The sequence below is a fragment of the Salmo salar genome, chromosome 24 (genome assembly GCF_965601325.2).
Source record: "Salmo salar chromosome 24, fSalSal1, whole genome shotgun sequence".
Classification (NCBI taxonomy): Eukaryota; Metazoa; Chordata; class Actinopteri; order Salmoniformes; family Salmonidae; genus Salmo; species Salmo salar.
In genome coordinates, this window is record NC_138314.1 from 29923462 (window position 1) to 29937274 (window position 13813).

At 42.5% G+C, this 13813-nt stretch overlaps 1 pseudogene; it reads left to right on the plus strand.

Annotated features, from left to right (window-relative positions):
- The first annotated feature begins 1459 nt into the window (after window positions 1-1459).
- Window positions 1460-5193, plus strand: LOC145863931 (chymotrypsin-like elastase family member 2A; annotated as a pseudogene).
- The last annotated feature ends 8620 nt before the right edge of the window (window positions 5194-13813 follow it).

The window sequence follows — 13813 nt, forward strand, 5'->3', positions numbered from 1 at the left end:
CATTATTGAGTAACAAAGAAAAATGTCTGTGAAAGAATTATACCACATACACCAGCCACTATATGACACCGCAGTTATAGTCCATTTTATAACGATTACAAACCTATTTCCATTACAAACAATGCAAGATAGTTTAAACCGTAATTCTTCAAACGTACAATATACTGTTCAACAACAGGACATAAAGAACTGTAAATTGTGACATTATGTAAACATTCTGAGCAAACAATTGCGAAACGATTGTCCTTAGAAAACCTGAACAAATGTTGTCACCTATCCCAGATATAATGCTACAGCTTCAGCTTAACGAGCAAATATGACTTGGGTTCAATAACACCAGGTTGGTTATGGATTCCTTTTTTCACGACAATTGTGACATACATTGTGTTATAAGTATATGAACAATCACAGATTTGTTGGTGTGGATATTAGATGCTTTGCCAGTACATCACTTCTGTGTCTATGGATAGTGTACCTCATCTACTGGTTGACAAGGATATTGCATTTCTTCTCCTATCAGAGAAGTTCAACTGATAAAGTTCAGTTTGCCACAAGTGTAAACAAAAGACTACAGCATCACCTAGTGTTGGTTCTTCAGAACAGCATGCAAAACAGCACGTAGGCTGTATGCATGCACACACACAACCTTTGCCATGTATATAAAACATGAATAAGATGTGCCCCTCTCTCTTTCCTCCACCAGAATATCTGATAATAAGACTCATTTTTTAATATTATTTAACCTTGCAAGTCAGTTAAGAACAAATTCTTATTTACAATGACGGCCTACACCGGCCAAACCCGGACGACGCTGGGCCAATTGTGCACCGCCCTATGGGACTCCCAATCACAGCCGGATGTGATACAGCCTGGATTTGAACCAGGGACTGTAGTAACACCTCTTTCACTGAGATGCAGTGCCTCAGACCGCTGCGCCACTCGGGAGCTAAATGAATAAAATGGATGTGTCAACAATAGTCTTTGAAGAGAAATCCCCCTCCATCAACTTATTTAAACACTGACTGAATACATTCATGTGTATAAAACAAAGTTAAAGACCTAGTTGTCTCAGATCAATGAAGGGGAGTGAACGAGGGCAGTGAAGGGGAGTGAACAAGGGCACTACAAGAGGAACATCCTCTTGTAGTGAAACGCTGCCAGGGTGTTATCAGGGCATATGGAGGTTGTTCCAATTTATATCAAGAATCCAGTGTATCTGAGAAACGCAGAAGTACACATAGAGTGGTGAAAGGTGGGTGGAAAGTAAAGTGAAGGCCATATGAATTGTTCCAGGAAACACACCTGTCGCGGCGGTCTGCCGGCGATTAGGCTTCAGATATTGATTGGCAGTTTTTAATGTATTCTCCTTCATCCACAGAGGTAATGAGGCATCCCTGAGGACTAGGGTTTAAAGTTGAATGTGTCGCACTGTTTCCCAGCATGCAACCTATTAATCAACATGATCCCCATTGTTCTGGCCTCAGTGATCATCGCTAGCGCTAGGGGTCAGCATCTATGTGTGTGGATGTTAGACAGAGACTCCAACTGCAATCCTGGAGAGCTGAAGGGTGTGCAGGTTTTTGTTCCAGCCCAACACTGACACGCCTAATTCAACCTGATTCAACTATTAGTCCAAACTGGCAACTATGATTAGTTAATCTGCTGAATAAGGTATATTTGTTCTGGGCTTTAACAAGAACCTACACTGTAGCACTCTAGGACCAGAGTTGGAGACTCCTGTGTTAGAGAGAAAGACCTGACACTGAACAGTCTCTCTGTCAACCCCCATAGCCCTCGCGTGAGGCACCCATCCCATTGAGCTGCTGACCACCCGTGTGGTCAACGGAGTGGACGCCAAGCCCCACAGCTGGCCCTGGCAGGTACACTGACACCCCTATCTCCCTTTCTCTATAATCAATTACTATAATACTGGGTTGCATTTACTGTATATAGAGCACTTTTCACCATAGGTCGTACTTCACACATCTTGTGAATTTGTATGGAGTAGCTCGCTCAATCCACCCTCAGTCTTTCTCACAATCACTTTATTTTTGTCAAATGTCACCAATTCACATTTATTCTTTCTTTCTTTCTCTTTTTTGGTATTTCTTTCTGACCATTTTACCTTCTCCAACCCTCCTACAGAGTGTTTGTTGGAAAGCACAACCTGGTTGAGACTGAGGAAGGATCCTAGGCCATCAACCCTAAAAAGCTTGTTGTCCATACGAAGCGGAGCCCCATCTTTGTGGCCTTCGGGTAGGAGTATGGCCCAAAATAGACAGGCTAGCACAACAAACCCTAAATGGTACACTAAGAAAACAGGTATTGACAATATAGGTCTGATGTGTTTATGAGTAGCCATATGTACTTGCAGAACATCATAATATAACTGGTCTGACTATCCTTTCCTTCCACCTCTCTCTCTCTCTCTCTCTCTCTCTCTCTCTCTCTCTCTCTCTCTCTCTCTCTCTCTCTCTCTCTCTCTCTCTCTCTCTCTCTCTCTCTCTCTCTGTCCCTCCTCTGTTACATCACTGTCTGGGGCAGGCTCACCAGTAAGCCACTGTGTGTGCTCGTGCGTGTGTGTGTGTCTAGGGTAACTAACTGCAGTGTGACATCGGTGTGTGTTTTAGGACCCAGTGTTGATAACCTGCAGCAGAGTCTGATGCCCAGGATGGACCATGGCACCTGCTCCAAGCCCGACTGGTGGGGCCTCGCTCTCAGGGCCACCATGGTGTGTGATGGAGGTGATGGCATTGTTGCTGGCTGGAACGTGAGTATCCATTGTGGATGCAAAGAGAGACATGGCAAGAGAGACAGGGCAAGAGAGACAGGGAGAGAGAGACAGGGAGAGAGAGACAGGGAGAGAGAGACAGGGAGAAAGACAAGGAGAGAGACAGGGAGAGAGAAGGGGGAGAGAGACAGGGAGAGAGAGACAGGGAGAGAGAGACAGGGAGAGGGAGACAGGGAGAGACAGGGAGAGAGACGGGGAGAGAGAGACGGGGAGAGAGACGGGGAGAGAGACAGGGAGAGAGAAAGGGGGAGAGACAGGGAGAGGGAGACAGGGAGAGAGAGACAGGGAGAGAGAGACAGGGAGAGAGACAGGGAGAGAGAGACAGGGAGAGAGAGACAGGGAGAGAGAGACTGAGAGAGAGAGACTGAGAGAGAGACAGGAAGAGGGAGACAGGGAGAGACAGGGAGAGAGACGGGGAGAGAGAGACAGGGAGAGAGAAGGGGGGAGAGAGACAGGGAGAGAGAGACAGGGAGAGAGACAGGGAGAGGGAGACAGGGAGAGAGAGACAGGGAGAGAGAGACTGAGAGAGAGAGACTGAGAGAGAGACAGGAAGAGGGAGACAGGGAGAGACAGGGAGAGAAACAGGGAGAGAGAGACAGGGAGAGAGAGAGAGTATGTAGTGTGTATGTGAACTATGTGTTTGTGCGTGACCGTACGTGTTGTTGTTTTTTTTTGTGTTTGTGTGTGCATGTGAGTGTTTGTGTGTGTCTGTGCGTGCATGTGTGTGTTTATGTGTGTGTTTGTGTTGTGTGCATCTGACAGAATAACAGGATGTATAAGACCGCGAATTTTGTGTTAGGGCTAGGGTCCTTTTTTCAGAATTTCCTCCTGACTGACGTGCCCAAAGTAAACTGCCTGTTACTCAGGCCCAGAAGCCAGGATATGCATATAATATGTACCATTGGATAGAAAACTCTTTGAAGTTTGTAGAAATGTTAAAATAATGTATGAGACTATAACACAATTGATATGGTAGCCAAAAATCCAAAGAAAAACCAACCGGAAATTTGTTTTTTTGTAGATCCCATGCTCTTTCAATGGAAAGCTATGGATCCTATGCAATTCCTATGGCTTCCACTAGATGTCAACAGTCTTTGTTCAAGGTTTCAGGATTTTTTCTTCCAAAACAAGGAAGAATTTTGAGTTTTGGTACAAAGAGTCATAGTTGGAAATCAGTCTGTGGGCGCGCGACGAAGAGGACGCACACTTGCTAATTTTACTTTTCTATTGAACATACTTCTTTCCGTATGAAATATTATAGTTTAATTACTTTTTAGGGTACCTGAGGATTCAATAGGAACGTAGTTTGACTTATTTTAACAAAGTTTAGCGGTAGCATTTTGGATTCCTTTGTCTGCATGTTGAACGAGTGGATTACTGAAATCGATGGCGCCAACTAAACTGACTTTTTGGGATATAAAGAAGGATTTTATCTAACAAAATGATCATGCATGTTGTAGCTGGGACCCTTGGGATTGCAAACAGAGGAAGATTGTCAAAAAGTAAGTGATTATTTAATTGCAATTTGTGATTTTATGAAGCCTGTGCTGGTTGAAAAATATGTTGATGTGGGGCGCCGTCCTCAAACAATCGCATGGTATGCTTCGTTGTAAAGCCTATTGTATATCGGACAATGCAGTTAGATTAACAAGAATTTAAGCTTTTAACTGATATTAGATACTTGTATGTTCATAAATGTTTAATATTACGATTATTTTTTGGAATTGCGCGCCCTCTAATTTCACCGGATGTTGTCGACAGGTGTTGCTGACGGGACGCCTAGCCCTTAAGTATTAAAGCCCTTCTCTCCACTGGTCCGATATGGGGACTCTGGTGGCCTTCTGAACCGCAAGAACCCAGAGGGATTATGGGAGGTCCAAGGTATTGCCAGTTTGTGTCTGGTCTGCAACTATGACAATAAGCCTACCGTATTCACTTGCATCTCCAACTTCAATGACTGGATGGACCAGGTAAAAGAGAGATAAACCATGTTCTCACACACAGGTCGTTACAGTCTTAATTAACCCCTAGTCTCTAGGTGTAGAGTGTACGCATCTAGGGGGTGATATCTACTAACCTAACATAAGGAATTGTTTTAAGATAGAATTAGGCCTTACTGATCAGCATGACGTTGGCGTCCTGGAAAATAAAAGGTTTATTTTCAGATGGATGTATTAATGGAAATTCATAAGGTGTTTGAATGAGTTTTATTAGTTATTCTATAGTCATGAAACTTTCATAGAACATGGAGGGGAAGGACTACTGTCAAGTTTTTTTTAATGAAAACACCAAAGTGAGATACAAGGTTTTGCTGGATGGAGGGAAAATATTTGCAGGAAATGTCTCCAAGGACTTGTCCTGTTCTATCTGTCAATTTTTTTCAGGCTATGACCAGCAACTAAAGCGGAACAGAATGGTGAATTGACTCCAATAAAAAAGGATTTAGAAAAATGGCTCTGTGATGTCTTTGTGTTTATTGCGTTATTTCAGGAATTATTTAATCTACTCCAGTTCACAAAATGTTCTAACAGTCACCACAAGATGTCCTCAGTCACTCATGATAAAAATAAAGGATTTCTATAAGATGTTTGCTTTGTGGGAGATGTATATTCTTATCCATGTATCTTCATACGCACTTTAAAGCCCAGTGCAGTTAAAAATGCGATTTTCCTGTGTTTTAAATATATTTCCACACTATAAGGTTGGAATAATACTGTGAAATTGTGAAAATTATGATAATGCCCTTTTAGTGTAAGCTGTTTGAAAAGACCACCTCAAATTCCAGCCTGTTTTGGTGGCATGGAGTATGAAGTATTGGCCTGCCTGGTGACATCACAAGGTGATAATTTAGTCAATAGACCAATAAGAAAGAGTTTCACCCCTCTCTGCCAATAACAGCTAGTTTTCAGTTTTCCACCCCCCCACTCAGACCACTCCCAGACAGTCCTAGCAAAATTATTTTTTGAAAAATTACTCTTTGCTAAGCTATTTTTTTCTTTTAAATTACAATTTTAATTGAAAACAATCACACTAAGGTACTTAATTGTTACCCAGAAATGATTTGATATCGAAATAAAAATGGCTTTGTGGAACTTTAATAATTTCACAATTCAAAATAAGTTGTTTTGTTCATGCTGTTTACTTAATATTTGCTAATAGGAAAGTTTTGAGACATTCCTCTGGACGATTTGTGAAGATTATATTCTTCTTGCGCAATTTGGGCCTGTTTTAAGAATAGTAAAGTGGAACCCTGTATGTTCACCCCACTACAGAAAGATAGATATCTAGTTCTACACTTTATTCTGTCAAGCATATTCTGGGAATAAAGAGGTTTCATTAAAACCCTAATATGCATCTGGGTGAGCCAGGCTGAGGTATGCTCTCCCAACAGTCTTCTTTCATCTTCAGCTTTTGATGTGATTACACTACACAGAATTGGCAGACAGGCTGTGGATGAGAAAGCCACAGAACAAAGGCAAGGGGAAATTAAGTTTATATTTGAATTTAGTCTCTCTCTCTCTATCACTCTTACTCACATACTATATACACTCGCTTGCTCGTACGTACACACACACACACACACACACACCGACTTGCTGTGTTTTGACAAGGAAATTCGTATTTGAGGGAAGACTTATTGATAGGCAGACAGTATGTCATGTCCGATTAGAGCAGGTCACTGTCACACCGACTGTTTGTGTATGTATGTGTGTGCATGTGCGTGTGTGCGTGTGCGTGCATGTGGTGTGTGTGTGAGTGCATACATGGAATTTATCAGTCTCTTAGTGTATGTTTTCTGTGTCTGAGTGCACATAATAGTTGTAAACATATTTTGAATCTACACATCATGGGGTCAATTAAAGTCATTCAATACAAGAAGTATTAGTTGCTGTTTGGTGTTTTCAATAAACAATAGCCTAAGCTAAACTGTTTGTGTGTAAACAAATTATTTTGTGCTAAACCCAAGAGGAATTAAAAAAAAAAATAATCTACACACTGGTTGAATCAATGTTGTTTCCACGTCATTTCAATGAATTTACTTTGAACCAAGGTGGAATGGATGTTGAATTGACCTCTGTGCCCAGTGTGTTATGACCATTGGACAGATCCCAGATCACACCTTTAAAATAGTTGATTGAATCTGTTGTTGTTCCGGGGTTTATCATTCTTTTCCAGGGGAGATTTTGTCTGACGCGGGGTCTGGTCTGAAAAGAGCTTTGTCTTCACCCCCCCCCCCCCCAACCCCCCCCACCCCAGTCCCCCCCCCCCCCCAGTCCCCCCCCCACCCCCCCACCCCCCACCCCCCACGCTCTGAAAGGAGCTTGCCGCCTTGTATACTAAATGTGCAATGCCCGCCTTACCAATTCGTGCAATGACATGGCTGTTTTCATTTCAAGTGGCAGCATTTTAATGTCAGGAAGTTCATTATGATGATTTTCTAGGCCGTTATATATAACGGGACAGTGTATATTACAGTAGCCTATACACCACAGTGTGTGAGAGAAAAAGCCATTGAGGGGATGCGCTTGGAGTTAGCCTATAGGCTACTTAAAATAGCTGAATCTCCTTTGTGCCTGAGCAGCGAGAGGGAGGGGAGGGAGAGAGGGAGTGTGCGACATCACAGTGATCCACATTGACAGTGACATCACTACTCAACTAACGGGTGGGACTTCGCAGGCTTTCTCATTCCAGCAGTGCGCTGTGGATATTGAATAACCTAATCTAACTGTCAGGAAAATTTGCCTGGTACTTGGTGGCAACTGCCTTGTGAAACAATAATAATGCACTTTTGTGCCTTAACTTTATTCCTGAGAATGAAACAGAATCCGTTGCAGAGTCTGCTCGACGTTGGATCTGTGCATATGTTGATTCCGGATGGTGCGATCTGCTGAATGAAGCAGGAACAGGTGAGTGAGTGAGCGAGGGTTTGTGGGGGCATTTTTGAAGTGCCTATTGGTCTAAGTTATTGATGATGACTCTCATTAGAATAGAACAAGTTGAACAACAGTAGCACAAAATGTTTTTCTCAGATTTTCCCACACTGTGACGGAAACTGTAATTTATAGAGTGGTTTTAGGTATTATCAACAGTAAAATACTCTGACATGTTTTACTGCAGCATACTGTAAATGATGGTGCATTGTGGGAAATTTGCTGTATTTCCAATGGTGCTGTAATTCCACCCCACAGAATACAGTACCTTACCAAATCTATGGATCGCTAAAACTCTTTAGACCGCTAGTGGGTGCATGGTATTGTTGTTTCTGGCTCATTAACCCTTAACACTCATGGGAATTGGCCTATATGGATAAATTGAATTCATATGATTTTATTAGGATCCCCATTAGCCGAAGCCAGTGGTGACAGCTAGTCTTACTGGGGTCCGATACATAACGAAAAATACATTACTGACAAAATACTTTACAATTTACTTACATTTAAAAACATGAACATGTAGTGTGCATGTGTGTGTATCTATCAGTTACACATACATGTCAATACATACACACATAAAGTTGGTCACATGGGGGAGAGGAGTTGTGCCGTGAGGTATTGCTGTATTTGTTTCAAAAACAGATTTGCTGTCCACTTGCACTATATGAGATGGAAGGGCGTTCCATGCAATCATGACTCTGTATAATACTGTACGATTCCTTGAATTTGTTCTGGACCTGGGGACTGCGAAAAGACCCCTGGTGGCATGTCTGGTGGGGTAAGTGTGTGTGTCAGTGCTGTGTGTAAGTTGAATATGCAAGCAAATTGGAATTTCCAACACATTGTTTCTTATAAAAACAAGAAGTCTATCCACAAATCTTAGCCAAGAGAGACTGGCATGCATAGTATTGATATTAGCCCTCTGACTATAATAAAGAGCAAAACATGCCGGTCTGTTCTGGGCCAGCTGCAGCTTAACTAGGTCCTTCTTTGCAGGACTTGACCATATTAATAGATAATAATCAAGATAAAACGTAACCCTGCAGGACTTGCTTTGTGGAGTGTGGTGTCAAAAGGCCAGAGCATCTCTTTATCACAGACAGACTTCTCCCCATCTTTACAACCATTGAATCTATATGTTTTGACCATGACAGTTTACAATCTAAGGTAACAACAATAAATGTAGTCTCCCCAACTTGCTCAACAGCCACACCATTCATCACCAGATTCAGCTGCGGTCTAGAACTTGGGGAATGATTTGTACCAAATACAATGCCCTTAGTTTTAGAGATGTTCAGGACCAGTTTATTATTGGACATTAATTCTAAAACTGACTGCAACTCTTTGTTTAGGGTTGTAGTGATTTCACTAGCTGTGGTTGCTGATGCAGATAAGGTCGAATCATCAGAATACATAGACACACAAGCTATGTTTAATGCCAGTGACAGGTCATTGGTAAAAATAGAGTAGAGGGCCAAAAGAGCTGCCCTACAATACACCACATTTTACATGTTTAACATGAAAGAAGTTTCCATTAAAGAAAACCCTATGTGTTCTATCAGAAAGATACAGTGCCTTCAGAATGTATTCATACCCCTTGACTTCTTCCACATTTTGTCATGTTACAGCCTGAATTCAAAATGTATTTTTTCTCTCACCCATCTACACACAATATCCCATAATGACGAAGTGAAAACATGTTTATCTCATTTACATAAGTATTCACACCCCTGATTCAATACTTTGTAGAAGCACCTTTGGCAATGATACCCAGCTGTGAGTCTTTCTGGGTAAGTCTCTAAGAGCTTTCCACACCGGGATTGTGCAATATTTGCCCATTATTCAAATCGGTGGTTGATCATTGCTAGACAACAATTTTCAGGTCTTGCCATAGATTCAAGTAGATTTATGTCAAAACTGTAACTCGGCCACTCAGAAACATTCACTGTTTCTTAGTAAGCAACTCCACTGTAGATTAGACTTGTGTTTTATATGACTGTCTTGCTGAAAGGTGAATTCATCTCCCAGTGTCTACAGTCTCTGGTGGAAAGCAGACTGAGCCAGGTTTTCCTTTAGAATTTTGCCTGTGCTTAGTTCCATTCCGTTTCTTTTTTATCCTGAAAAACTCCCCAGTCCTTAACGGTTACAAGCATACCCATAGCATGATGCCGACACCACTATGCTTGAAAATATGGAGAGTGGTACTCAGTCATGTGTTGTATTGGATTTGCCCCAAACATAACACTTTGTATTCAGGACAAAAAGTGAATTGCTTTGCCACATTTGCAGTATTTATTTAGTGCCTTGTTGCAAACAGGATGCATGTTTTGGAATATTCTTCTTTTCACTCTGTCGATAAGGTTAGTATTGTGGAGTAACTACAATGTTGTTGATCCATCTTCAGTTTTCTCCTATTCTGTGTGTGTTTGTGTGTGTGTGTGAGAGAGAGAGTTACATGATACATGCATGCTCACAACCATGCACACACAGATGCACGCACAGATGCACGCACGCACGCACGCACGCACACACACACACACACACACACACACACACACACACACACACACACACGCGCGCACGCAAACACACACACAGATAGACTCTTATTGTTTGGTTGTGTCCAGAGAACACAATCTAATCCCCTCATCCACATCCAGCCCCACCCCATTCTAACAAACTCTTGTTGTCCATAGCCATTGCATAACAGTCAGCAGTGGGTTTCTGACTATATTGACCCTATGGTATTGACCATGTCTGGGGGTGAGGGGACCGGCCTATATCCTGCACTTTAGACTCACTCGTGGCTGTAATCAAATTGACATTCCCTCAGTCAGTCTGTCTGTCCCTAGTTACACCTGAGGCCTATTCAAGATAGTAGCAAATAGATAGAAAAGCTTTATGTAGAACAGATATGAATGTCTGTCATGTAGAATAGGGAATCATGTTAGCTCTATTCATTGCATTTCTATCTGTAACATTTTGAAAATGTTACCTCACTGAATATACACCTGGTCTTTCAACCAGCATGCAATTCCTCCACATCAACACCAGTGGCACCACTGACAGTCTTACAGGGGTGGGCAACTCCAGTCCCCGAGGGCCTGATTGGTGTCACACTTTTCTCCAGCCCTAGTAAACACAGCTGATTAATCAAATGTCATTCTAAACTGAAGATCATGATTAGATGATTATTGGAGTCAGGTGTGTTATCTGGAGCTGGGACAAAACTGTGACACCAATCAGGCCCTCGAGGACTGGAATTGCGCATCCCTGGAACAGGACGTGTGTCATCCTCATTAGATCCAATACACACTAGTCCACCAAGTAGGATCCCAAAAATAATGAATGACTGATGTGTGAAACATGATGTGAGATGATCATTAACTATGCGCTACTACTTTGCATTCTCCAATACTACCACAGTTCAGATCGGAAGTGAACAGACTCAAGAATGAAGATATATTGATGCAAACCATTTGGCTTTCCATACTGTATGTTGCACATGAAATGACTCTTTTAAATGATAACCTCCAATGCCATTTCAACCTGCTGCTCTCTTCTTTTCTGTCTGTGATACCATGTTGGCTCATTTCCCCTCTCATCGGTAATAGTTTTACAGAACATTCTGGCAGAGAGCTGCCTGGGAAATTGCGCCGAAAAACAGTTTAGAGCTTGCCTGGATCTTCCGTGGCGTGATCCCGTCCCGTGTGGCTCAGTTGGTAGAGCATGGTGTTTGCAACGCCAGGGTTGTGGGTTTGATTCCCACGGGGGACCAGTACGAGGGGGAAAAAAAAAAAATGTATGCATTCACTACTGTAAGTCGCTCTGGATAGGAGCGTCTGCTAAATGACTAAAATGTAAAATGTGATGCCACATCCAAGAAACCCCACCCATTCTCATTGGTATAAAATTAACTCTATTAACAGGAGTCAATGAAGTGCATCATTGCCCCCACCCTTATTCAAAAAAATACCTGTCTTGATTACGAGTGGCAGGGAGAGAGGAGAGAAGTTTGAAATGAGTTTGCCTCACTCAGTTGTTGCATGGAGAAATGTGTGGCCTCATTGGAATGCATTGTAGAGGGACGCATAGAGAGATGAATGAGTTGGTTCTCTATGTTGAAGTGTGATTGGAATATCATTCACAGAAACCATCACACACTCACTCAGACACACACATACAGGCCCAGGTCGATATCAACACATCCACAAACCTGCATCTAAACACACACTCACTCAGACACACACATACAGGCCCAGGTCGATATCAACACATCCACAAACCTGCATCTAAACACACACAGTCACAGGGTCCACAACACAAACAAATAAGAATTTGCAGTTAGATTACATATTTATAATATCTGTAGATTACATTTGGACATGTTTTAAGTATTGTGCACTCCTAAGAAGAGTGCTTTCAGTGTATGAATCCAGTTCAATGACATCTATTGCTCTTAAGACACCTCATGTAGTGAATCAGCTGTTAGTGATATGGTCATCCATCCCCAGTTAAAACCTGTAGTGTGCTAGTCTGGCCGGGAGAACAGGTCCCCTCCGCACCGGGAGGTCTGGACCCGGGGAAAGACTGTCCATTATCTCAGTGTGTACTATATGTGTGTGTGTAAGATGGTTGTTCACATAGGTGCATTTACATGTTTAAAATGTGCGTGTACATGTTCATGCATTAAATCTCACATTTTCCTCTTTGCTCAGGGGCCACTTGTTTGGGCTAACACAAGGGACAGCAGAGTATCAAGCCCACAGAGGACCGTGGACTAGGATGTGCCAGTAAACCTCTGAGTCGGGCTTGAGTGGAACTTGGAGGATTTGTATTCACAGAACTTGAAATGTAGTGTGAACCAGGTCGTTGACCATGGAGACAGAGCTGAACACTGGTCTCTCTGCATGGACCATCATGGCCATTGTGTGTAACTCTGTAGTGGGCGTTCTCACCCTTATCCTCTTCGTCATCCTCTACAAGGCCTGCAAGGTGCCCTCTTGCCAAGAGAGGTCAGCAGTACTGACAGTAGCCCGGGAGCAGCAGATGGGCGAGCAGAAATACTTACTGACTACAGCCTGATGATGGACGTACAGAGGAAAAACACTCCTTGGCCAAACAGACAGCCACTGACTGTTAACTAACACAATGAGTGAACACTAAAAAACAAATGTTTCGGGGTCCTCATCTGCCAAGTCATTCTCTCCATCGATCTCTCTATCACCCCCCTCCCCACACCTCCTTCATTCTGCCTCTCTTTGTCTCTCCCTGCCACATTACGTAAACAAAAACACCAGCATAAATCCTCTTATCTCCTTGGCTCTGCTCTGGAACTGTCCATCTGTCAGTCTGTTTACACTCAGCAGTCTGGCCTCCCCCTGCTCATCTGCACTAAACCACAATCTGGGGAATGAGGAAAAGGGTAAATGAGAAAGGAAATGAGGAGAGAGAGAGAGAGAGAGAGAGAGGGAGGGAGAGAGGGAAAGAGAACAGCCCTCATCTCAACAGAGACAACTTGATGTTGACTAACTGGAGAAATAATGATACCAGGGATAGTGAAATAGACCACAAGAGAGACAGAGCAGAGAGAGAGATTGATGCGCAACAAAGGACGGACGTGAAAGGGGAAGAGGGAAAAGGATGTTTTGATGAGGTGTTGTTTACTGAAAGAACGCTCAAGGCCCTCTGTGACTTCGAAGTCTCCAGCTCCCACAGATCAACTCTCAAGGGTTTATGAAAAACAACGACTGAGGGAAATGAAAGGGACACTCATATGTCTGTCTGCCACTTAATGGGCTCCTATAAAACAAAAAAGTATTGTTATTTATAGACAAGCTTCCAAAGGAGTGACACTCAGAGATAATGAGACTCGATGTGACTATTTTAAAAAGTCTCCTGTAGCTGACGGTGGTGTGACACAGAAAATCTAAATGACTTCCTGAAACAGATGGATCTACAATGTACTGTGCCATGTCATTCAGCATTCCATACATGTAATTATGATGCTGATGCTGTTCTGTGAATCATGGACATAATGTGTTTTTTTCATTGTATTTTTTATTAACTCAATAAAATGTTTTACTTT